Source organism: Trematomus bernacchii, unplaced genomic scaffold, assembly GCF_902827165.1.
Source record: "Trematomus bernacchii unplaced genomic scaffold, fTreBer1.1, whole genome shotgun sequence".
Taxonomy (NCBI): domain Eukaryota; kingdom Metazoa; phylum Chordata; class Actinopteri; order Perciformes; family Nototheniidae; genus Trematomus; species Trematomus bernacchii.
In genome coordinates this window covers 5104217-5131906 of record NW_022987899.1, presented here as the reverse complement: position 1 = coordinate 5131906, position 27690 = coordinate 5104217, and the positions used below count along the sequence as shown (strand labels likewise).

At 39.2% G+C, this 27690-nt stretch overlaps 1 protein-coding gene across 1 annotated transcript in view; it reads left to right on the top strand.

Moving 5' to 3' along the window:
* Window positions 1-27690, top strand: part of lsamp (limbic system associated membrane protein) — a 638149-nt gene that overhangs the window by 400842 nt on the left and 209617 nt on the right. The window lies entirely within an intron of this gene.

Below are 27690 nucleotides of genomic sequence, written 5' to 3'. Positions count from 1 at the left end.
TTTTCTGTTGCTTGGATCCTATCTCAGTTTACATCTAATGTCATATTATTAGTTACACCTGCATTTACTCATGACTGCTTTGTGAGAGGTCTACTTTAATTAGCTTGACTAGTAAAAAGAGGGGATTTAGATGTTAACCTTCCACCACAGGTGCTCATTCAAATATAACCTCAGGTATTACAGTAAGTGTTAAGCTTGAGTCACAGCCACATCGATTGAAGTGTGTTCGCTTACAGCTTTCTAAAACTTATGTTAAAAATATAAATAAAAACTATGTTCCAGCAAAGTGAGAAGAACAACTACATACTTATACAATAAAAGCATGTTCCTTTCTCATTCACTTATCCTCCACACTCATTGTCATAGAGGTTAAGATTAGATCAGCACTTTTTAATATTTATTTTTAGGATAATGGTGTCTTGGTAATAAAAAAGGGGCCCTTTTCTGCTTTTAATAGGGCCCCTATGAGTCTGCTGCCTTTTGAATATTGTCAAGATATATATTTTTTATTTTACTAGTTGTTTTAAATAATGACTGTACATGATTACTTGTAGAACCAGTCTATAGGCCTGCTTTCTGATGCAAGCTGCTTTTAGCCATCTTTAGTTTACTGTGTTGGCTGACCTCCATATTAGATGGTTAGTCATCAACTTCCCATATAACAAATGAAAGCAGTTAAGCATACACTCCTTGCCAACCATTACACAACAGAGAGAGAGAGAGAGAGTAAAGCTTATAATGCAGTGTAACTCTTAAAACGATCAGCCTCAAAGTACTTCCCCAGTGAATGCTGGCCGTAGGGGCAATTTGAGATGCCATTGCTTTAAGAGCGGTTTTAATATGTATGTAAATATTTCCTAAGTATTTAGCAGTGAGAGGATAGCAATAGATGCTGACAGAGGAGGGTAAAGGTCAAACTAATTGGAATCTAAGCACTCAGGGGGCTGATGAAGCCTCAACACTTTCCACGGTCCAGTGATTATTTATCTTCTAATGCTGAACTCTCTGCCAGACTGCTAAAGTTTTTTTCTGGCATTCACTCTCTGGCCAATCTGTCTAATGCTTTCAAATCACATGCTTCCGTTTCCACTTTTAACATGTGAAGTTTGACTGTTTTGTTTCCCTTTCAGTCTACTAGTGTTTCTCTTTCCTGGCCGAGATCCATGACAACAATTGAGTCTTTCAACAGTATTATCAGTACACCAGCCACAAATACATTTTGGATAAGGTGTGATGTTTAAATGTTAAGCATTAAGTTAAGAGAGAGAGTTTTGATTTGCAATATTTACAACAAATCCAGTGTTAGTTTTTTTAACTGATGGACCTGCATCAAGGGCTCTACACTACTATTGATTTACAGCTTTGCTTTCTTTAGAATCAATGCTTTTTTCATCATTTGTATTGAACAAAGAAAGGTTAGCCTCCCACTGCGCTCACTGTGGTTCAGACTCTCTAAGAAAGTAGTACACTGTGTGGGTGAATGCAAGCAGGAGGGCAGCTTATATTTCAGAGATAAAATGTATATGATCCTCTTTCATAAAGTGCTTTTCCAACGTGGGTTAAAGCAAGTGTTATCTAGTCTTTATAAGCCTTTTTTTGGTAACTTTTCAGATTACTAGCTGAATAAAATATAAAAGCTATGAAGATGAAAAACCTTTTAAAATGCGTGTTTTCTAGATGGAGATTGGCTAAGCTAACTCAATATATGCTCCGACCGTCCACACTCACAACAACGGCCTATACAGACATAAATAAAGCAGCGACTGTACTCGCCATGACACAGGCATTCTGTGGTGTGTACTTGTTTAACTTTTGTCTCGTTTCTGAACATATATAAGGAGCTGTGAGCTCTGAGTGCTAACAGCACAGGGGTTCTCATTGAAGATGACGTCACGGCTCCGCCTACACTGCGTTACTATAGTAACTACCCCAGTTCCTAAACTGTAATGGAAGCGCAGCATGAAGTGAGCCGGCCCTAACAAGGCCCAACGCGGCCTAGCAGTACCGAGCGAGGCCGAGGCCGACCGTGTGGTGGAAATGCGCCATTAGTTGAATAACCAAGTTGCAGGCTTTCTTATGTGTGATCGGTCAAATGAATGGAAGTGACTCTCCAGCAGAGCCTTGACATTTTATAGGGACACGTCAGTACGGTCCGTAGCCAAATATATGTAACATCTAGGATGAATGAGACAACATGTTCACCATCCACCAATGTTGGATATATTTCATCACAAACAATTCTCGAATGTGTGGTTTTTTCCAAATTCTACTTCTGTTCTTTCCTCTTCTAACTTTATTGTGCAGCTCTGCAAAGTACTGACAATAGACTACATGGATTAGTGGTCCAGTGTATCCCAAAAATGCCATTTCTGAGTCGTTCATGCACTTCTACAGCATATGCTAGCTTGAGTCAGGCCTTTTGTAGAAAATGACCAGCTGTGTCTAGTTTGTATTCTTGCCAACGTTAGTGCAGCTTTTCCAGTGACAGCCATATGGCCAGTGTGTTCCTCACACAGTCACCTTAGTCACGTAATGACCTTTGCTTGGGTCATTTTCAGATTTTCTGAGCAGTGAATAATTAGTCTGAGGATGTAAACGAGGGAGGCAAGACAGTGAAAGTCAGAGTGTCAGTTTGCTTTCTCACAGGAAGGTTACAAGTCAACATATCATCCGCCTACTCTTCCATCTACAGCAGATACTTCACAATGGCAATGCCATGACTATCGTATGACTAAATATCAGTGTACTGAAAATAGATTTGGACAGATCTGTGTGTTTCCACTGCCCTGGATTGATTTTAATGTCGAGGATATTGTACTACACATTGCTATTGAAACAGCCATATCAAAGTATAACATCAGTTTTGCACACACACACACACACACACACACATGTACACACCGTGGCATTATAAGTGCCAGACAAAACTCTACCCTGACTGTGATTTTGTTTCTACTCCCTCTAAATGGTATGACAGCACTCCTCTTGCATTATCACTTAGACATGTGCTTATACTGTCCCCATTCTCTCCCCCTCCTTCAGTGTTCCACCTACTAGTATCTCATGAACCCAATCTCAAGAAGTTTATTTCACTTTGTCAGTACCTGTCATTGCAGTTTGTGTTGTATAAACTCAAGCTGTGTTACGCTATGACAGCAGACATTGCCTGCTCACATGTCAGCAAGGTACTGATGCAACACGGTGGTAAAAAAACCTCATATTGAAACATTGTGGATTCTCCAAGCCATGACAGAGGCTTTGAAGGTACCTCCTGAGCATTGGGAAAATCATTTGCGTGATAATGTGTGTCTTCCTGTGTGTGAGAGAGAGAAGCGAGGGGATTCAAAGTGAGCTTGTGTCGGATCTGTGCACATGGCCTCTGTACATGGCATGTGCAATGCATTATATGTGTGTGTGTGCATTAATGTTTCTTTCTATAAAAACCTTGAATGTGTCTCCTCTCCTCTTGAGGAAAGGTTGTGCAGCGCAGTGTGTGTGTGTGTGTGGGAGATACAGCTTGATGACCACACTGTGTTTACAGCCCGCAGCATTCACATCTTATTCATTAACACCACTGGCCTATTTCCCTCAGTGTGCAACCATACGCCATTTATCTGTTCGGACTGTGTTTGAATTCATGCATAACTGATTGTAGTTGCTATTGTTTATTTTGGGCCATATGTTGTGGATGGCAGTGTAAGCTTTTGTATGTTTACAGCTGAACATAAACAGAAGAGAAAGATGCAGATATATCCGTGGCATGGCACCTACTTATCTATTCATCTATGCACATTTTTCTGTCTGACAAATGTTCTTGGTTGTCTTTTGGCAGACATTTAGTCACAGCAATTTACACACCTGCAAACCTGCCCACCTGCTCATGCATATAACGTTCCCTCTATGTCGATGGGTGCAAATGAAGTTGTCTCCCATATATTTAAAGATCCTGTCAATATAGCTATTACCACAAAATAAAGCACATACACAACCTTTCGGCTTTATCCTTGAATATATTCATTTTGAGTTGTTTTTACATGTGTCACTGTTTGTTTTCATTTAAATTGATTAGCTGTTTTCAAAGCATGGCTTTAGGGTTGTTGGTGGCAGCATGTTTGATGGGTCCATACTTACATATCTCCACAAACATGTAATTACATTGCCATGAATATGTACAGCTGTTAGTGTATAGAGTCCATAGAGAATCATGAAAACGTTTGTGATCCCCTGACTTTACCTCTAGTAGTTTACATTTGTGGTTTTGAGTGAAGCATCCAGACATTTTTGGATGGATTGCTTTGAAATTGTACACACACACACATACATGCCTGCCTGCGGATAAAGTCTTCGGTTTTGACAAAATACCTGCCAAATGTTTTGACATTGCCTTGTTACATTATCTCTGCGTTAAAGCTTTCTCCATTATATTGTTTATTTGAATACGCGTCCTTGGCACCTTGCAGCAGTATATTTATCAACCTGCCATTTATCAACAATGGCAAAACATTTCTAAAAAGGACGAAAAAGGAGAGGATGGAGTATCCTCAAAATGCTGGAGAAAAGATGCATACCAAATGTATACAAGAGTGACAGACTACTTTTTTAAGGAGCAACATTTGATCTTTATCAGGTCTTCCATCAGCTCCATTAAGATATTGAAATGTTGTTCATAGGCACCCTTTAACTATGAACATGTAACCCCTCTCATGTGTAGGCTTTCTTTGATGCCCATCTGATATTGAGTTGGTGACTAATGTGAAGGTTGATTTCCCCTCACGAACCAACCTTGAGCTCAAGGTTAAAATTGATCGACTCTCAGCTTCATTGGTTGTAAAGACACTTGTCCGGCATTCGTGTGCATGCATACTGCGATGGCATGCACACATAAGCATGCACATCGCTTCGATCAAATTCACCTTTGTTATCAGCGGACCTGAGAGGTGAACATTGTTTAATGAGCCCTTATCACAGCAGTATTGGAGACGAGGCTCCGGGCCATAGATTAAACGACATTATTTAATGAGAAGAGAGCAGGATGGATGCAGCATGTAATTAGAACGACACATACACTGCTCTGATATATCCATCACCATAGACAATGTGTGTGCGCGTGTGTGTGTTTGCGTGTGTGTTCACTTGTGTGTGTGTGTGTGTGTGTGTGTGTGTGTGTGTGTGTGTGTGTGTGTGTGTGTGTGTGTGTGTGTGTGTGTGTGTGTGTGTGTGTGTGTGTGTGTGTGTGTGTGTGTGTTTGTCTAAGCCCGGTGGGATTTTTTCATTCAACGCTCAGATGAGTGTGTGAGTATGCAAATACTCAACACATTACTTGCTGCTCATCAGTCTTCTGTTAAATCAGTTTTTGTCACCAGTGAGTGCACACAAACACACACACACACACACACACACACACACATACACACACGCACACACACACACACACACCTACACACATGCACTCAAATGTACTCTGAATCTTATTTGGAATCCCACTCCTAAAGGCAATATGTCAAGTCTCTGAGAGGTAGAGTTACAGATTGGGCATGTACACACTCGGCTGTTGCTGGTAGAATATGCTAATGATCCTGAGGTTTGATAATAAGCATGTCTTCCATGACTAATGGAGGGAGTCGCTATCTATTTATCTCTGTCTTTCCATCTATGACTTTTACTTTTCTCTATCTCATTTTTCTTTGACTCACACATACAAACACAAACGCACTTTCATAAAAAAAGGTTTGTGTGGATTCTATTCATCAAGATAAAATGTAACATATTAGGCAAAATCTAAAAGTATATTCTCGGAACACACATTGAGTACACCACTAATACAGTAAGTTACAGTAACAAGGCAACATGAGTTAAACACATAAAAAATTAGGTTATACTGACATCTAGTGGTCATTTGCTTTCACGTCATAGTGAAATAATAGGCATTATTTCATACGGTATGTTGTACAGTTAACAGTTAGTTGTTCTTGACTTTAAAAAAGGCCACAATGCATTACCCAAAAATATTAAATGTATACAAATGTAAATGAAATACATTCTTCCTACAGCACACATTTTCTTACTGTGTTTTATAAACATGTATAATCATGGAAATGAAACACTTGTGTTTAATTCAGCTTTGTGTAATCCCAAATAGTTTTACAGAGACAGTAATGTGAACATTGTAAAAAAGCATTGTGTATGAAAGTGAGCAAAGTGTATGAAAGTGAGCAAAGTAACTATACATGTTACATGTACAGTATACAATACAATGTTTTGACAATGACTCGTTAATTAATTCTGCATCAAAAATAATATACACAGATAATAAGATACAGACATGTATGCATGTCAGTGGTCAGATGGCTGTTTGTCCGATGGTCAGATGCTTTTGGTTTTCGCTGGTTCTTTGAGTTCAGATTGTGTGTGTGGATTTAAAAGATGCAATTATATTTTAAAACCTTTAATATATGCAAATTATAAAATAATGTATGAATTCAGCCATTTCAAATGTGGCCCTGCAGGAAAACAAAAAGAACTTTGAAAGTTGAACTACTGTACCAGACAGTCTCTAAGGCTTCAGTTCATCGTCAAAAGTTTGACTACTTTACATAAAGAAAGAAAAAACACGACTATCTGACCTTGCAGCCTTCATTAAAAAGTAAACAGCAAACATTTCAGCAGGCACAGGATCTTCAAAGTCAAAGAAAATATGTTATGTTTCTCTGGTAGACATTAAACAGGTTATTCAACTATGCAAGGCCATTCATCAGATATGTTACTTCACATAAAGAAGCAGTCAGTGTGTTTTGATCTTGAGCCTTGGATACATGTGTCACTTTTGATGTTTGTAAAGGGCAGTGTTTGAGTGACTTTGAAGCTCTCCAAATGTAAACTTGATGAAAAGTGTTTGTAGGGAGGGAGAGAGCTGGGGGGGAGGGAGAGAGAGAGAGAGCTAGGGAGAGCACACCTTTATCTATTTAATATAGATAAAGTAAGAAATCATTCCAATGTGTACTATAGGACAGTAAAAAAAACAAAAAACAGTTTGAAAGGGGAGTGATTAGTAAACTAAGCATACATAAAAAGAAAGAATGCTAACTAGGTAACATAAGATAAGAATAAACCAGTTTAAATGATTTGTTATTGGTTGTGATCATATTCTAAAGATGTTTGGATTATTGAAAAGTATACAGCTCCCTTTCATCTGAGTGTTGAGAGCTGTTTCCATCAATTCATGTTGTGCTCAAAGTGCACCAGATTGATGCATTTAACTTCAACATTTAAAAAAAATCTTCACGGGGGTGCATGCCCCCCGACCCCCCTAGAGGAGGTGAGGACCCCCCTAGAGGAGGTGAGGCCCGTCCACCCCCAAATAAAGCAGGTTAAAATAATTAAATTGCATGTATGTTCTTTTAGTAAACACTGAAAACGGGTCCCACAGACCCAAACAGCACACAAAGGTTAAAGGTCAGCATATCATAATGTTAAAATGTGCTAAATATATACACTGCAAAAAAGAAAGAAAAAGAGGAGTAAAAGTAGCCCCCGACTTGTTTTATTTTTTAAAAGTAGCCCTCACCCTAAAAAAGGTTGGTGACCCCTGGTCTGAAGTGTACGTGTGCATTTATGTGCCTCTTCCTGCTGTGTGTGCTCTTGCCCACACTTGTCTCAATCATCAGGCGGTCTATTATGATATCGACACAGTGTGTGTATGTGTGTGTGTGTGTGTGTGTGTGTGTGTGTGTGTGTGTGTGTGTGTGTGTGTGTGTGTGTGTGTGTGTGTGTGTGTGTGTGTGCGCGTGCGCGTGTGCGTGCGTGTCTGCAAACTAAAATCAAATCAGCTTGAATCAACCCACTTGACAGTCTAATTGCAGCTTGGTGTTGAGTGGATGCAACACAACATTATTAGCAAAGCACTGTCATTAGACATCAGTACTATAATCACGGTTGCCCTACCTTTTGTTTTTTAAACTATACAAAGCTGCTGCCGATGACTCAGAAATTATGCTCATTTGTTTCGGACTGGTTTGTAGACAGTTCAGTAAAAAAGCCATGAGAGGTCATGTTTTTATTCCAAATACTTTGTACACACAGAAGCCATGTATGTGGTTATAAAACCATGTCCAATGAGGGCAAGGTGAAGCTAACACTCTTGAGTGGGTCATGAGTAGTTGTTTATACAAATGTAAAAGGAATGTCTACTTCAGTATCCCTTTCATTGATGCTGTATGAAAACATGAGGGAGAGGGTTTATGTAACCTTGGAACACTCAAGATGCTGTAATTTAAGGTCAAGATGTCTAGATGGTTATACTATTACCGTTCTTTTATGTTACTCTATTTGCAGCAGCTACATTGCATTTTTGTATTAATTGGTGACATATTTAATATTGTGAATATCAACTTTTTTTACTCAAAACAGATCTGAATCTGTAGTACATGATTAAAAGACCAACTATGTTCTTTTGCAGGTCAGGGCATCCAGAATCCTCCATATACCTTTAGACATGTCAACGTGGTCCTGTAATGTCTGAAAATGTAACGATGTTCATTTTTGTACCTACAGTCTGCTGCCAGGTTCAACTTATTTTCTGCTCTTCCTGGCAGATAGAAAAAGCATTGCAGCTTAGGGGCCCTCTCAAGCGATGCTGCATTCGATTACTTAATCCGGAAGGGATCATGTAGCAGTCAAGCACTGTGAGCAGACCCAGCTAAAATGAGTCGCAAATCAGCCCGGGCCCTCAGCCATTAAAAAGAGACTCATTCTTTACAATTTAGTCTCTGCACTGGTTCGTCTTTCTATTTCTATACCAAAAAATGACTAGTCCCTTTTTGTAGTGGTCATTTTTTATCAGAATTTTCTTTGCTATAGAAATTCTGTGTCAAGCAACACAAAGCGCTCCAAAAGATGTTGAAACAAAAAGGCCTTAAAGTGATTTTACAATGGCATGCTGTCTTCTAAATAAATAACATGTATTATTATATACAAACAGCTCCTGTACATATATTTGAGTGGAGATTAGTGGTTTCAGAGCGGAGATGCCAGATTTCTGCCAACAATTTGTGCACTATGGAGCAGTTGGGGGTGCAGTTTGCTGGTGCCTTGCTTTTGGTCCGATCTGGAATTGAACCCTCAGCACTTAGGTTCTCATTTTGTGTGTGTGTGTGTGTGTGTGTGTGTGTGTGTGTGTGTGTGTGTGTGTGTGTGTGTGTGTGTGTGTGTGTGTGTGTGTGTGTGTGTGTGTGTGTGTGTGTGTGTGTGTGTGTGTGTGTGTGTGTGTGTGTGTGTGTGTGTGTGTGTGTGTGTGTGTGTGTGTGTGTGTGTGTGTGTGTGTTTGCTGAGGGCACTGACTCCCTGTCAGATGTGACCAGCTGTAGGCTTCCAGGGTGTGAGTACAGGCTCTACTCATTAGACACAGCTCAACAGTCTTCCATGAAATCTCGCTCTGTCACAGTTGCTCAAACACACACACACACACACACACACACACACACACACACACACACACACACACACACGCATCTCAAATTGCAGTCAGTGCCTCTCTTTCTGTCTCTGTGATGTTTCTATAGAAACGGCAGGCCGGCCCACAGGGAAAGAAGGGAATAGTTGAATCCAGAACTGGATTAAATACCCCGTCAAAAAATATTAACAATACCATTCACACTATGCCTTAATTTATCTTTGTATCACCACAGGCATATCTGGGGAATACAAGTAATAGCAGCACATTAAAGTAAATGCCTTTAAAACATATGCCAGTTATCACTTCAACATGAATGATTAACTCAGTGGACAGTATATTAAGTACACCTGCTCATTAATGCCAACAGTTAGTCCATCCACACAGCAAAACTTGAGGCTAAACATTCGTACCGAAAGCGGGCAGTCTCAACTAATAAGACAACACACACAGGACATTTTTTGAAAATAACATCCTGAGTTAGAGAATATATTTGTGCGTTGTACTGCATGCACATACAGCAGAACACCTAATCATGGATGGCTCTTCGAATGAATGCAGCTGCACTTTAGAAGTGACTCATCAAAGCACCATTATATTGCAGTATTATTTTAAACACCCTCAAACCTTGTTTTACTTGTTCACCAAAATGATCTGGAAACAAAGTAATTGCACAGCCTATGGTTAGGAATGTGGTTCATTAATTGTCAAATGGACTGTGCTGTCAGCTACAATAGACCAGTCCCTGAACTGCTTGCCGTCTCAAAAAGCAACAGGTATTGGCTACTATGTGCTTTTTATTTTTCTGCAACCATATTGTGAATAATTGCTCTAACATCCTCTGACTGCTGTCCCCCTATATCTCCCACTCTCAACCTTGCATACACATTATGTTTTATTTACTTACTTTCCTCCTGTCACCCAATGGGGTAAAACATTGGGGTTGCCAACATTTTCAGGGCAGATGGATGAGTATAGTATCTTTTGAATTAATTCCGCTACGAGCAAACTTGGCTGATGCAACCACGAATTTGAATCATCGACCTCTCAAGAATTAGGTTGGCAGCATATGGCTGCAAATTGGAAATTGCTGACCATATAACTGCAACGTCAAAACAAGAGAGAGCAGCTGGAGATACATATGGCCGTGTTGATTGTATTGGGAAATGAACTAAATTGATAAATGATGGGATAAGTTTTTGAATCTGTCTCGTCGATATAGAATACAGCGAGAAGCACAATGGGGACACTGTGTGTGTGTGTGTGTGTGTGTGTGTGTGTGTGTGTGTGTGTGTGTGTGTGTGTGTGTGTGTGTGTGTGTGTGTGTGTGTGTGGGTGTGTGTGTGTGTGTGTGTGTGTGTGTGTGTGTGTGTGTGTGGGTGTGTGGTGTGTGTGTGTGTGTGGTGTGTGTGTGGTGTGTGTGTGTGTGTGTGTGTGTGGTGTGTGTGTGTGTGTGTGTGTGTGTGTGTGTGTGTGTGTGTGTGTGTGTGTGGGGGTGTGTTTGTGTGTGTCTTCTAAACATTTCTGGTCCAAAATGACGTAATCTGCTGCTTTGCTCCCGCCCTGTTGAAAACGGTTATCTCTGCACGGTAGCCTATGACATTTTCGTTTGCAGATGGTAAACAAGCGTTAGCCTCACAAGCCACTCCGCTCCATTTCATGCAGTTCACCTCACCTCAGTAGACAAGACTCTGTTGTGTTTGACCGTGTGTGTCTTTTCATTGAACCTTAAATGATTGGACTGACCCACAATAAAATATTCAGCATGAGTAAACGCATATATTTGTGACTCAGAGGTCTCTCTCCTAAGTGAAAGAGCAGGTGTAATAGTTAATTCCTTATTGCTCATGTTTTCTCCATCTTATGAATATAGGAGAAACGGGTAGGAAATGTCACTATGGCATCGTGGGAGAGTAGTTGTTGGGAATGAAATCAAAGCTGACATAAATATGTTCTGTAATTCAAAAACTTCCCAAATTGGGATCAATAAAGTACTATCTTATCTTATCTTAATAAGGAACTAACAATATAATAAAATGATTGCCATAATTATTATAAACTTTACACAAACCATCAATTATTGTAACATATTTAATTTCATGCTACTGGGATTTGAATAGTTTAATAAAAACAGCATCCGACGCTAGGTGGAGTTGAAAGCCAAGCTAAAGTTGTAGCAATAAAAGAGTCCACCTATAAGTCCAACTGTGGAGTTGGCAGACATTTGATGGAGACAATGCACTTGGCAAGCCTTTTTATTTATTTATTTTTTGGTAGTGATTCAGATCTGGGATTTCTGGCCATTGATGATCACATTGGCTGCCAAACAAACAACATTACATTACATTGCATTTAGCTGAAGCTTTTATCCAAAGCTACTTACAAACTTGAAGAAAACAGAATCATATAAGTACATTAGGTTTCATAGAGCCACAACATTTTAAGTGCTACTCAACTGGCTTTAGATAAGCCAGTCCTTAGTATATAAGTGCTTAGTTAGTATATAAGTGCTTATTATTATTATTATTTTTGTTTTTTTTCATTTTATTGCTCGAAGTGGAGTCGAAAGAGAACATAGATAGATTTGTCAGCAAATCAAACCTCCAGACAAAAATAAATGGTATGAAGGCTGTTACTTTTCAAATTGAATAGATGTTCTTAAAGAAATCGAAATATGCTATTGTTGCCTTCAGATGTCTTTAACTCTACAATGTATTATGGAGCTTTGAATGCAGTCATATGATTAGAATAAAAATAGTTACAGTCACTGTTTCACCGCCTTTCCACGGTGACATAAAAGACAAGTTGTAATTCAGCTTGTAGTCAGCAGATGGCTCTCTCATGCTGGGGAAACAAAAAGGATCTCCTGAAAAGAGGCCATGTCTAATTCCAGCTTCTCTCCTAATGTAGGCATAGTACATATCCTTATCTAAAAGACAGAGTGCTGATAAACAGATAGGCTCACATCTCCCATCCCTTTGAATGAGGCAGTCAAGTTTGATGGATGGGTCTTATCGCAGACCTTCTCATGAAAGAGGATGGCAGCAGAATTACTAATCAGGTTCCCCATGTCCCTATCTGATCCAACATGATTCCACAGAGTAAAACTAATGGGAAAATATCATCCTTTCTTGTCTTTTTATCGCCTTTTCAGTCCATATTTGAGTTAATTATGGAACTACATTTGGGATTTGAACCTCCTGAATCCTTAACATGAAACTGTGTGTTCGTTTTAGATGTGGACACCAACTTTACACACACTTTGCAACTGTATACATGACAAGTTGTCCAATAAATTCCCCCAAAATAAATGTTTGAATAGACATGTCCAGAACAAATCCATCAGTGTAACTTCGACACAGCCTTGCCAGCAGTTTGACAGAGCAATTTTCTTTTATTGTTGGGTGATTGCCAGTCTTCTCTGTTTTCTTTGTTTGTGTAGTATCATATGACACAATTGAATACCGTATTGATTGCTTGGAATAGTATGAACTGGAAAAAAGTGTATTATTGTATTCTATAGCAATTAATTACATATGCTACAGAACTTTAAATGTGTATTAGTTTAGTTGATTTAAAGCTGTATAACCTATAGTACAGTATAACATGAATAGGTTCTTTAAATGGACCATCTTCCATTGTATTGTGGAACTGGTACTGGGTGCGGCTTGCTTTAAAGTGCCCATTTTCTTTGTCTTCTTTGCAACATTCATGTGGAAATCACACTTGATGACTTGAAACTGTGCTTATTTTAAAATGTCGCTATGTTTAAATACTCTGCTTCTGTTCACCTATGCTATTTCTTCCCTCCTCTATTCTGTTTCATCTGTTGCTCGGAGCTTACAATCCACATATTGCCTTCGTACTTGCTCTGCTCAAAATAGAGCCCATAAGCTGCGAAACTGCTCAGTGATACAAACAGAGCCTGATGAATGTCGATAGCACAATATAACACAAAGCTTGCTTCTTAAGTGACTGAGCATTCTGGACCATGTGGAAACAATATATTCAGTCAAATGTGAGGAATGAAAGTATTGGAGCTGTTTGATGGCCTGAATGCTGCTCATCATTCACCAACATTGAGATTTTTCCAACCTGTGTTCCTTGAATTTTCACCCATTTAAGTGACAAAATACAGAATGTTTATTATGCTCTGATCAATAACTTCCATTCTAATATCACACCTGCACACTATCTCTTTTTAGAAATTGCAACAAGGACCTGAGGGCTGTAGCCTGTTAGCTTAATGAATTCATTATTATTATTATTATTATCAGTACCAACCATTATGATAATGCACATATGATGTTTAAAATAGTAAGACATACACAATTATGGAGTGTGCAGGGCTTAGACTGACACATCTACGGACAGATTATGATTATGCATGAAGGCGTGCATGTCTATTAGCGTCAATTTAAAGTTCTGATGAGATCTTAACTCAGTATTTTTCAGTGTCTTGTAGCACTTTTGCTGTTTTGGCTGAATAGTACAATGTTTGTAGCCTCCAGCATGTGTTTGAATCATTCAGTTAGATATCTCTATCAAAACATTTGAAGTCTAAGTCATACATTCTGGCTGGGTGGACAACGTAAGAAAAAAAAAAATATATATATTAATGTCTGCTTTTGGCTCTAGAATAAAGACTATGCCCAATCCCATCAGAACTGCTAAAGGCATTTTCTGGGAAACTGAAAGTTGCAGTATCCCACTTCTTAGAGTTTAGAGTGTTTCATTATTTTAATTTTGGACAAACTGCTTTGAAATAAGGACACTATACTATAAGTATATGTATATAACATATGCAACTGTCATTTGCATTCTGCTGAATATATCTCACGTACAGGCCGCTCAAGAAAATAAATAAAACAGACAAGTTATTGACTCAACCTTAAATGAATACCGTTCATCCATCCATCAATTATTTTATATTTTTTTATCCAACATAGTCTTCACCTCAAGTAAAAAAAAAAAAGTGATCGAAAAAACTTCAGGTTGGTCGATGTAATCCAACCCACAAACTAAATCATTGTTGGGATTAACGATATATCCTTCAGCAATGACATGATAAAAAGCTCAATTTGACCCACCTAAAATAATCCACCATTTCTATGAGCGTCCTTGTCAACCACTGAAGTGATGATTAGGTGGAAAGTGGAGGACGGGAGTTGGTCACACCTGACTGGATTTGAGAAAAACAAAGGCTTGGCGGCTGACAGCAAGTAGGGTGAAATCCTGGAAATGAAAGATCATTTTCCCTCCATTACAAAATATAAAAATACAAAATATAGACAGCCACACTCTCCACCTATATATTTGTGTAGATATAGATAAACAGATAGAGATACGCTTGTTTTGCCTGCCATATTTGAAAAATACCACCACGTCTGCTCGCAGCAAACCCTTCTTTTACTCCCAAGTGACACATCAAGATTACTATAAATCAGAAAGCATGGTTCATTGAACCTCTTATTTATACACTGTAATGTAGGTGGTGAATAACAATGAGCTGTAAAAACAAAAACACATACATATTCCATTCAGAGCTCGACTAAATAACCTTAGACTTTGCAAACCACAGAGGTTTTTCACAAGAAGCGCTACGTAGTTGGCCAGCAAATTGACTCAGGGCATAATATGCCTTCGCTTGTGACACTGTATAATTGAATAATGCTTGGACTTTACAGTTCCTTTTCTCCCTTTCTCGTGAATGTTGGTCAATTACTAAGCTAATAAGATAAGCTTATGGAATTGATTCAATGCATTTAACAATTGTATAACGTCTCTACCCACTGCCACAAGCCTAACTGTGCTGTCAGTGGCTGATTCACCTGAGCCACAGTTGAGCCATTCCCCATTATACAAACAGATGTGGTGCTGATTAACTTTAATGTGATTGGTCTGACAGGCATTCCAATGATAATCAGTACCGTATGATAGAGGAAGTGTAAAATATGTTTAGTTATTGTATAATGAGTTTTAAATCAATGTTTTGAATGTGAGCTGTCGGTTTCTGAATCAGTTGAATTTCCCATTTTAAAACCTTATTCACATTCCAGCTCCTCCAACTTTGACCAAGAGAAAGATGGGGCTAGGAAAGTAAAACATAATTTCCACATTATTGCAGTCTTTTGGGGAGTATTGCATTTAATTTGCATCAGCTTCTCTTTCTTTTCTCCTCAGATTATTTGCATATATTAATGAACTAATCTGCATAATCAAAACGGAAATTATAATGATTTATTTTGTAAATGACATTGCTGTCACCTGCTGGTTCTTATAGGATGCATCTTCCAGAGGGAGTGGTGTCACTCAGTGAGTTAAACCCTGGAATAGGATTGCTTCATCCATCAGCAATGTCTTGATGCTTATCTGAATATGATACATTCTTAACTTTAGACACAATTCCACTGAGTTTCAACCATAGACTGTATATATAAAGGTTTCAACCAAACATTAAGGGTAAAATAACAGGAATATTACAACATATTTTTTCATCTCATCAGCTTAAAAAGAAACATTGCACACAACAGCAGCCTTGCACAATGTGTTCTATAATAACGGGGTAAAACGTGCATGAATCCATGTGTGACTGAGGCTTTAATGGATACTGGTCTTTTCAGCTTATGTACGACAACGCCACCTAACACCGCTGTTCTGCAGATTCTCATTAGTGTCATAATGTCTTGCTAATATATTGCTAATTTGGACTCATTGTACAACTATTGAAATTGCTTTGGGATATTAAACACATCCCTGCCCTGCTCTTTAGTTACATAGTGATCTCTAATGCCTTATCAATGCGAGCTATTGGTATGTCAGAGAAATGCAGCAAATTGCACAAAATGAATCATTCTCTGATTAAAGCTTAGGCTGGAAGGGATTAGCAGCTACTGAGCCATCACAGAGCAATTTAAATGAAGATGTGGTACACAGCAGGAACAACCGTCCTCTTTCTGTGTAGCAGGGCTAAACCCTTTCTCGGTACTTGTATGCCACATTTTGTGTATGCATGTACAGCTCTAGGCAGTGTATGAGGATGTTTAGACATTACAAATAGTATCAAAGGAATAGGGTGTTTGCTGTTTAACTGTGTATTTGTTAAAGCAAATAAATTCACAGGAAGTGTGTCTCTTTTTGTATTCTTGTTTTAATACAAAGACTCAGCTGAATGCATGGGGGCCCGAAGGTCTCTCTTGAGAGCATCCTCTGCATTTAAAAAAAGAAGCTCTCTTTTTCTCCACTGACTGAAAGATGCGGTATGATTTAGAAGCACAAACAACATACCAGAGGGTTATTTAATATTTTATGAACCCAACCTAAGAGGCTTTCTCTTTTGTTCGTCCATCATTTGCCACCTTTTGGTTGAGTTTTTTGATGTTGCAGGGATTCACAATGTGCACAAAAACAAAAACGTAGTAACACCATGACTGCTTTACCTTCTAAGTGCATAGGTGTCCTATGTGTCAGTGCCTCAAAGGATGTATAAACACATAATATATTGGCGTGTTATCCATCTCAACTTGCTGACAGAGCCTCAGTGAAAGATTTGTTTTCAAAGTTGACAAGCCTGAGATGGCATTGTCACCGCTGCCTCATCTTCACTTCAGGGGGTAAATGAAGCTCCTTAGAGAATGTGGTCTTGAGCCTTTGAGTGTGTGTTAGGGATTTACAACAAACTGAAGAGTGTATCAATAGATTGACCCCTTCACTGGACAATCAACAACAGAAGAGTGTCTCTGCTTCAGGCATAGCCCTCCCACTGTTTATCCACTTCCCCCTGAAACAACTTTACCTCTCCACCACTTCTGAGTCTACTCTGGGCTTTGAACAGCTTCTGCCCTCTAGTGCACTTGTTGCCTCTGGGTATAGATTTGGAAGAGAAAGTGGCTGCATGATATTCTCAGGTTCTATAAAGGAAACACAAACAGAGGCAGGAATAGTTTTCTTCTGGTTTCCAAGAGGAGTGTCTAAATCTGTCCTGACACAAGCTGCTTTCTACAACTGTTGAAACAAAAAATAAATAAGGACTTGGAACATTGTTAGGAACCATCTTTCTAGGGGTTACAGCTTCAAGGCCCTGGTTATATTAATCTTGTTTTGTTATGACAGATTGGAAAAAACAAATTGTTCAATAAATGTCTACCTTGAACACCACACACATTACAGAGAAAACAAATCCCAATAGCACAGTATGAGGTGTGCACTGTGATGATGGACAGACAGAGACACAGGAATATGTCAGATACATGGATGCACTTGGTTGGTCATCTCATTTTATCTGTGTTACGGGTCATGCTGTAAGAGTCCACAGTGTTCCACTTCAGTGCCGTTCCTCCTGTCCCGGAGGACCCCTTGTGGGCCGCAGTCTCTGCATCATGTTCAAGCTCTCTCTGCTGTACATCCTTTCTTGTAATTGCTTATACCCAGTGTGACTTTATTTTGTCGGATCTTGCTTGTCAAGTAGCCTGCAGGTTTTGGGTCAGCAGTCAGGTCAGGAGTGTTGTGTTTAAAGTGACAGAATGTCAGTGTAAATGTGATATTTTGCATTGAATGTATGTCTAAGAAAAGGCAACATATCCACTTGGGGGTTATGCTTCTCCTGACTTTTCAAAATCCTACTCTTGCCCCCCCTTGTTTCATGTCAGTTTGAATATTGCAATGTTCACCCAATCTACACTCCACACTGACAGGTTCCAAAAACTGAGCTACTGTTGCCCCTCAGCAAGGTTTAACTGCAGCTGAAACCCCGGATTGAACCCGCAAGCTTCTGAACTTCTATCTAACGCTCTCCCATTCGAGTTATTTTGACACATAAGCAAGTCTTTACATCTTGCTGCTATATTTCTATTAACAGAAAAATATATTTACAGAATATTCTCATGAAAGATGCTAGAATTCAACATCAGTTTAAGACAGTACCGTACTGTGCTCCGTGTAGGGAAGACAGAGATACACATATAATGCAGGGAGTTTTTTTACCACCACAATAACCTATTTTTATCATTATCATATTCTATTCTGTGAGTTCATCACAAAGCCTGCAGGTTGGGTCAACAAACCATCATCCGGTCTTATTCTAAAACCTCTTCACACTGACTTGCGAATAAACAGTTATTACACTTAACATTACATTAAAGAAAACCTGAATTAAATCAAAATGTATTTTGTACTTTCGTAATGCAATTATGTCTAATTCTAGGGTTTTGTGGCAATGTGTCGGTACTTAAAGTTGTAGAGTGCGGTCTCTGTAAACTGTGATGACACAAGATTAACCTGTGGCAGCAGTCTGGTATGAATAAGATCAAACGTGGTAGTTGGAAGTGTGCATTCAGTGGCTCTGCGTCAAGCCTGTCTCTACGGCATGAAAGGGTATACAAGAGGCCAAAGCTAAGCTGCAATTGGACTGACCCTGTCGACCTCGGATGTGAACAGAGGTGGAGAGTGTGGCTGTCTGCAAACAACAGGTGCTGATTGAAGTCAAGGAGCAAAGCCGTCTTTTTCTCGCTCCCCCTCCTCTCTCTGCCCACATTTCCTGTCACTCTGTAACGCTTTCACCCTTATGCATTCTCCTCCAAACTTGAAGTTAGAAATCTCCAGTTTGGAAACAATTAATACATATTCTATTTAGGAGATTGTGTGATGCCAATTTCACATTATCTAGTTAAACTTTCACTCATATCACATCAACACTTTGTCAAAGGATGTTTGTCATATACAAGAATGTTGCCTTCGTACCGGGCGTTCCCTAAAATACTGCTGGTTATGTGTGGTTGGCATTTCAAATCTGATCCTTGTATTGCATCATAGAAGCATCACTTGAGATAGTCAGATGAGGCTTCTCATCTATAGCTTTCATGACGGTTAGTTCCTCAAAGTTAAATAAGTGATGTTACTTCAATCAGCATCTGTGGTGGTTGAACTCTATTTGAGGACGAACAAAATCAAAGAAAAAAGTGAAGTTACCAGACCTTTGTAACATCTCAGCGTAAAGTCTCTGCATAACATGTTTGATTAAGGTCTCTGTTTGAGGCTAGTAGCATTATACATTGGGCACATACATTTGGAGTTAGACAATGCGGGTATTGTGCCAAGTTGTATTATGTTTCAGAATGGACGATATCAGTGGCAGATCGTAGCACTATGGTGTACTTAGAAGGAAACACATATTCAAGCATCTTGCATCATCCATTGACATCATTCTTATGTTTTAGCACATCAAAACACATTTAAATATGAGGAAGAGGAGATTGTAAAGCCGTTCTAGGTCAAAGAAAAGACAGCAAAAAGTGAGTTTCTTACCCAACATTCATGTTACCCTTTTTCTTTTAGCCTGTCTTTGCTTGGATGTCTGTCATTCCTTCTCTTCTACTCAAGCTGTAAATTGATAGGCACAGGAAGGAGATGTGCTGTAACTCAGCCCCACCCTTCATGCAGCATTGCAATGCTCCAGTATCTATCATCTGCCACTCAAATCTCAGCCCCCCCTGTGAGGAAAAAAAGAGAAAAAGAAACAGCCCAGTGCTTCAGCGACACTCTCTCTCATACCTGCTCTCCTTTTTTTTTAAACTATTTGTTCTAGCTTGCCATCCACATTTACCATCCCCCCTTCCCTTTCTTTTTTGTTGCTTTTATTTTGCAGCTCTGATACAAGTAGAATAATCCTACTGCCAAGTTGGCTAGCCAGGGACGGCATGTGGTGCTTTGATCTGGACTTTCTTTTATAGGCATGCACACATATGGTCAGACACACACAGTGCACATCACACTGAAACTGTTTTAGGGTTAGGAATTGTCAGTGTTGATGCTGTAGACAGGCACACAGTTAAGATGTGTACAGAGAACTTGTACGTATGACACATGACAAAGACCTATTTTTGTGCTCACGCTACTTTTCCTCTAAAATGCCCCTTTGCTAGTTATCTGGTTCCGGTGAACCACAAATATAAATGATGCAATGATTTAGTCTGTTAATCAACTGTATGCGTGATTATATGAAGTCATGTTCGAGTTAGGTTAAAAGAAAGAGCTTTGCGTTGTGTGTTTGCCTTTAGAGACATGCACCAGTGTTATTAGGATTGTGTTATGCCACATTACAGAAACTCCATGACATATTGTAAATGGGACTCCCTTAGTCAACTTGCCTGTTTTAAACCAAGGTTTCAAGGTCTGAACATTCAGCTTTTCATAAATGCAAGGCCTTTGTGAAGGAGTGCATCGGACGGAATAATTTGCATAACCGATATGCAAATCGAGATAATCCTTAGAGTCAACTCAGTTAATATGGTCCTTGTTTGACTTTTATGTAACCTGGTGATTGTTTTTGTGTAAGCACAGCAGCTGCGCATGTGTTAAGTCATGAGTGTACCCAGCCGCTGTGCAGATGGTGCATTCAACTGTTATCAGGTGCTCTCTGTTCCAGTTGTTCTGAGTTTACGCTATTCCCATGGATAGCATGGCCTGATTGTGAGCTCCACAGCCCTGCCTTAGTATGTGGTTCTATGCTAGCATTAACTGAATGATTTTAAATGAATGGCATACTGGGTCATTGAGAATCCTAAATGCTTGAATTCAATATTATAAGTTTGACAATTCACATTTTTTTCACAGCGTTAGTTTTGCATGTTTACCTTCATTTGGAGATTTCAAATGTTTTTGTATCACCGATCCTTGGAAATATAGTTTTTCTATGTTTTTCCCCCTGGGTATGAGTATGAACATGTATTTATAACTGGCCGTTCTAATTTTAACAACACAGCCGCAGATAAACACCCATGTTCCTTTAAATCCTCACTGAAAAACAACCATCATTGTATATCCTTATATGGTTTTACAGTTCCCTATAAACATCATGATGCCGATTAACCTGTGATTACTGGCCTAATAGCTTTACCAATAGCCAGCCATTATGGAAAGCCATTTAACTGACAAATGTCCAGCTTTGGGTAATTGATGTATGGAGGACAGCATCAGGAACTGCATTGTCTCCCCAATGCCCTGCTGGGGTCGTTTTGTATTTATTCGCCTGACTTGGCTCCTTTATGGCCCTGCTCAGCTTAATGAGCCAACAGAGAGCCGCAGATCAAGGTTTACCTCCTGTCATAAGATGATGCATGTTACGATTCTGCCCAGATACAGTGAACTTAGACTTTAAGTATCACATACCAGGCTTAGCAAGTTAGCCAGATAAGATTTAGATACTTTTCAGAATTAATAGTCTGCCAATGTACGAATAGTGCTTTAACTTATGTTGCCTGAGCCATTTTCCAGGGTTGTGTGGGTGTGTATATTTTTGCTTGATTGATATATCATTATCCTTGCTGTTAGCTGTTTACATTTTTATTGCAGAACAACTTGCGCTGTAATCATTTACATAATTTACACACCATTACAACATTGACTTTGGTGAACTCACGTTTCCCAGCATATCATCAAGATACATGCCTGACAGATATATAATTATCCAGAGTAGCTGAAAACAACACACACATCCACCCAATCTTCAAAAAAAATCTAAACCAACACGTTACGTTGAGTCTAAAACTCAACCAAAAACGAATTTGAAATAATTAATTTATTAAAAACATCACTTGTTATGGTCATAACATAGTTAGAGGTATCATCTCAAGATGAAGCAGTGTTTATTCCCTCTTCTTTTTACTGTGTGTTTGTACATTATTCAAATCTTGTTTTGAAATAGCTTGCAGCAATATGACTATTATACAATCTCATACTTTTTGATATTCTTATTGTTTCAAATGTTATCAGGCTTTAAAGGACGTACAGAAAAACGAATGTACATTTAATTGTGTTCCTATTAGACGACTGTTAGGGCAGAAAGACGCAGGACCAGTCTGTAGACACATTGTGTTGGCAAACAACAACCTACTCATATACTCACTTGCTTCCAATGTTTTATTTACAATTTCTCAACTTAAATCATTAGCCACGTGTTAATACTAAGATACTCAACAATACGTTATTTATTTAGCTGAAAAAAGGGAAGCATAGCTGTGGGTGTCACAGTCACTGCTCCCTCATTTACCTATTTTCTGCATTAGCATTTCTCAGCCACCTTAGTCACCTGGTAGTCACACCCTGTTTCTCTCTCACACTCTGTTCCACCCATCAGCTCCACTAGTATATAGGCCCCCTTCACTCTCACCTCAGTGCCAGATCGTACTTCGCAGCATGCAGTTCTTTCCCGCATTACCTCCCAGATTGCTCTCCCGGTTTCGACCTTGTCTGTCCCTGACCAGCCTGCTTCGCCTGTTTCCTGACCCTGCCTGTCCCTGGATTATTCTGCCTCGCCTGCTTCCTGACCCTGCCTGTACCTGCGTCTCCTGTCTTGCCTACTCCTGGAACCCTCGCCTGTCCCCGACCAACCCTTTGCCTACTGTCTGCCGGTTTATCTCATACCAGAACTTTTCAAGTGAGACACTTTATAATAAAGCTGCTTACCGACTTTCCCTGGTTTCCCGTGTGTTGCATTTTGGTTCTCAGCTCGTTCGTGACAGAGGGTTTGATTTTTATTCTGCTCATTGTTTATGGTTTTATTCACGGCTCTCATTAGCATTGTTTCCAACAGCAGCAACTACAAATGCGTTTATAAACTGTACTGTACCTGCCAGCATAGATACAATGTTATTCTAATGTAGACCATGAACAGCTAAATATTAGACTTACATTCATATTTTAGTAGGAAACATAACTCCTGCGCAGGATGACTTTCAATCTGCCGCGCTGCTCACATAGCCAACACCTTAATAAATTCACTTCCTCCTTCCCATCACAACCCTGCTCTTCACTTTCCCCATATCTCTGTCACTATCCGCTGATCTTGTCTCATCCATCCGTTCACTCGACCATCCTCCATATCTCTCTATCTACCCTGTTGCAGCCATCACTCATTCTCCACTCCTCTCCTCCATCCCTCCCCATGCCCAGCATAAACAGTGCCTTTTCAGGGCCATGATAATCCCCTATGTTCTTTTCTAAATGGCTGACTAGTCCAGCAGTGTCCCCTGAAAGACTTAGCATTATTGAATGACATGTGTTAAATGTAGCCGCTGGGGAAAATTAATGCCACATCGTATCACTCTTACCCTTTATCTCCTCCCATGTGATCGGCCCTACTATTGTCTTTATTGAGGGATTGAAGCTGAAGAGTGATATTCCCTATTTCTATTCAGCTGCCGGTGGGGCTGTCTGAGTATAGTCAAACGCAATATAGAGCTGTCACTTTTGATCAACATTATAGAGATGGTTCAGGGCTTTTCTTTTCTTTTTTTCTTATCTTCTCGATGGCATTTTATGAAAAGTAATTTCCCTTCATTTTGTGTTAGCCAGGCATTTCAGACAGGGAGTAAGACTTCACAGGAGCGTTTAAACAAACAGAAAGAACAAAAGATTTTGAAGAATGCAGGTAGAAGGATGCTGAACAAAACATTTTGAAGAATGCAGGTGGAAGGATGCTGAACAGAACACACTCGTGGCCTCCTGCAAGATGCAGCAGTGCCGTCTTTTGATGATTCATAGTGACGTAATATACCTAAAGCGGTGTAAGCCTTTTTTATGATTCATGTTGCCTGCAAAAAACAAAACAAAAAGTTGAACAACTGCACAAGCTTTCTGCATTTTCTTCTTATGATGAGTTTTTGTATTTGAAGGACAATCTAGCTTTAAAGGGGACCTATCATGCAAAATGCACTTTTTGATGTCTTTTATACATGAATAGGTGTCCCCGGTGTGTCGGGGAACTCACAAAGTGTCAGAAAATACAACCCTCTCTCTTATCCTCCGTACCCAAATCTTTAAAATCGTGGGTACAACGGAGCTGATCCAGATTTGCGTCAGATATGACGTAATATCAGAAATGTGGACCCACAGCACTATCAGAAACGTTGCTATCAGAAACAACCCCGACGTGTTTTAGGCGTAATATGGTCTTTGTTTACATTACATCGCTAACACTCAGAGCTAACCTGTACTGGAGAGAGTACATGTGTAAAAAAGCAGGAAATGAAAAAAGGAACTCACCTTGAGGTGAACCCGCGAGAGAAAAAGCATTTGAGCTCCATACTGTTTCAGAAATAATACTTGATGTGGTTTGGAACACGATATGGCATTTAATCCCGGCAGCATTTAGCTGAGTATCTCGTAGAATTCTGAGAAGGCACAAGCTCCCCCTCCTCTTTTTATTCAAGCTAAGGACCCAAAATCAGCGTTTCTCGAACAGGGCTGGAATAGAGGGATATGAGGGATTTCTGTTTGGTAATTTTGAGCAAAACACATCATAGACATGTTTTTATATATTTTTATATTTCTGAGACCCATAATATATGCCTAAAAATAGCATAATAGGAGACCGTTAAAGGGTTCCACTTTTGTTAAGGTAATTTAGGGGAAAAGAGGCTTTGGCTTATATACTTTTCCATTGAAAAGTGAAAGACCTAAAAAGTGCAAATGTTACAGTATCTTCAAGGAGCATGTTGCAATGTATAGGTCGGAAAAAAGGAAAAGATGAAAGGTTCAGTTTTTCTCACCACTCTTCGTTTCCTGGGTCAGAGCAAACAGTTTTGAATGAAACCCCTTTGTCAACGGAACACGGAAACATCGCAAGTTAAGTGAAAAATGAGAATATTTGAGCCAATAGCTGCTCTGCACATGTCTGCTTTCAATCTCTATGTTCATTCCCCTCCTATCGAAGAATCCAGCCGAATTATTCGAACCAGGTTAGCTCTTGTTAGTGAAATAAATGAGGCTCCAATCACGAGTAACTATGGAAACAAGTCCACATATTACAACAGGGAACACACAGCAGAGTCTTAACAGCACATAGACAAGAAAAGGAAAGGTTCTGAAATACTTTGACATTGATTATGTCTCGAGATCCATCATTTTAGGTTAACATTTTTCACTATTGACTTGAGTCAGTTATTTTCAGCTGTTTTTTGTGAGATAAATAACAGCAGTGCTTTGTAAAAAATATATTGTCCTTTGTCATTGACTGTTTATTTTAACAGTACCACTCATCAGTATCCCAGGTGCATAACACCTTTATATTTCCGCCTTTCTTTTGTTTGTTATTTTTCTTTCTGCCTCTCTCTCTCTTTCTTTCTCTCTACTCTACAATCTCCATAATTGCTTTTGTGTGTATTCTGGTGAATCTTTTGTATGAAGATGCTTACAGTCTTGCAACTAAATCTGAATGCCTCGGTGCATGCTGGCGGACTTGAATAAGTGCACTCAGGTGGGTGCCTGACTGCATATTGTTCCTTCGATTTTCCACTTCTACTGTCAAACATTTCATCCACTCAGCTGGTAAACCATGCAGTTTGAAATTATCACGGTTTAAATGGTTACAATTTATTTTTGTCTCGCAGCAATGCCACCATAATGTAACAATAATTTGGCATAAATAATAACAGGTATTTTGAAAGCAAATTTTAGTAGTCATGGCTTAGTATTTTAAATAAGCGTGTATGTATGTATGTATGTAGTATGTAGGGGGACTGAAACTGAATAATCTAATCAAATGATGGTTCTTAGAACTAAAATGACACTATCCATCCATCCATCCAGCCATCTTCTCCCGCTTATCCGTGGTTGGGTCGCGGAGGTAGCAGTTCCAGCAGAGAGCCCCAAACGTTCCTTTCCCTGGCCACATCAACCAGCTCTGACTGGGGGATCCCAAGGCGCTCCCAGGCCAGCGAAGAGATATAATCCCTCCACCTGGTCCTAGATCTACCCCTCGGTCTCCTCCCAGCTGGACGTGCCTGGAACACCTCCCTAGGGAGGCGCCCAGGTGGCATCCTTACTAGGTGCCCGAAAATGACACTATACATAATATATGCTACATTTATTTTTGGAATTATCTCTTTTTTTCTTCTTTGTATCCTTTTCTGACTTTGTAAATCGTGTCCGTTGATACAGACACTTTAATTGCTCTGGAGAGAATAATGTCTTGTTGTGCTGTTTGTTCAAAGAGTTTATCAAAGTCTAGTGACATGGATAAGATAAATAGACATCAGCACCAATACGTTTAGTCAGACCCTGCAATTACCATACACAATGTTTTCGGTGTGTGACAAGAAATATGTTTGCCACTTCAGTGTTGAAGGTGCCTTTTGATTACTTTAAGAAGCAAATGTGTATGGTGCCTTTGCTTTTTATAATGGAAAATTAAACATGTACTGTTATGATACATGGGAACATGGTTTTTGAATAGTTTTTTACAATTACACAATTTTTTTAAATATCCCAGACTGTGTTCAACCTATCCCATAGGAGCAGTGACTGGTGTGATGGGAGAAGAGAGAGCATGCATTACAGTTTATGTATTAGAATCACACCCACACGGGACCACCGCTGACTTGTTCTCTTTTTAGTGAATTGATTGTTATGTAGTGTAGGTGCTGAATCCTGTTGGTTTCAAATAGGGCCATGTGTTACTTTTTATTCATAAGAAAAAGGCACATATTTGGCAGCAAAGTCATTTTAAGTAAAACAAATAATCTGCAAGGCAGTACAGTTAATTCCCCTCCAGCTGCACCCTGGAAACATCCATATGAAATGATCTGTGGAAATGTCCCCATTTGAGTTGTATTCAGAAACCTCTCTCCATTGGGTTCCAGCCTAACCCATTACTATGAATAGATCATCCGGTGGTGATGTAGAGTACCATTGTGTATGTGTGCTGGTTTGTGTGTACATGTAGGCACATGATGTATGGTACATCTCCACTCGGTGTTTTGATCATGTATTCCTTATTGCGAACTCAGAAGATCAAAACAAAAGATGGCCTACATAAGCTAGGTTTAAAAACAGCAACAAGAACGTTTCTTTGGGAAAAAAAGAAGGGAAATGGCCCACATTGAATGAATGTGTATATTTAGTATCATGTATTGTGTGTTGAATTGCATGATATATATATATTTAAAAAAAATACATCAATAAATGAATAGTTTAGAAACTGAATTTTGATTTTAGATTAATCATGTTAGTCATTTAATCAAGCAATTGTACGTTTTTGCTAGCTCCACATTCTGAAATGTGATGAATTATTTTCTTTCTTTCTCTCTGTTTATTTTAAACTGGGTTTTTGGGACGCTGTTGCTACTGACTTGCTAGACAGGTTTTATTACAGTCAAGATCTTTGTGTATGTGTTGCGTTTGTCTTTCATTAAGTTAAACTATTGGTATCTCTATGGTTAAATTAGGTCGGTTCACATATCACCTGT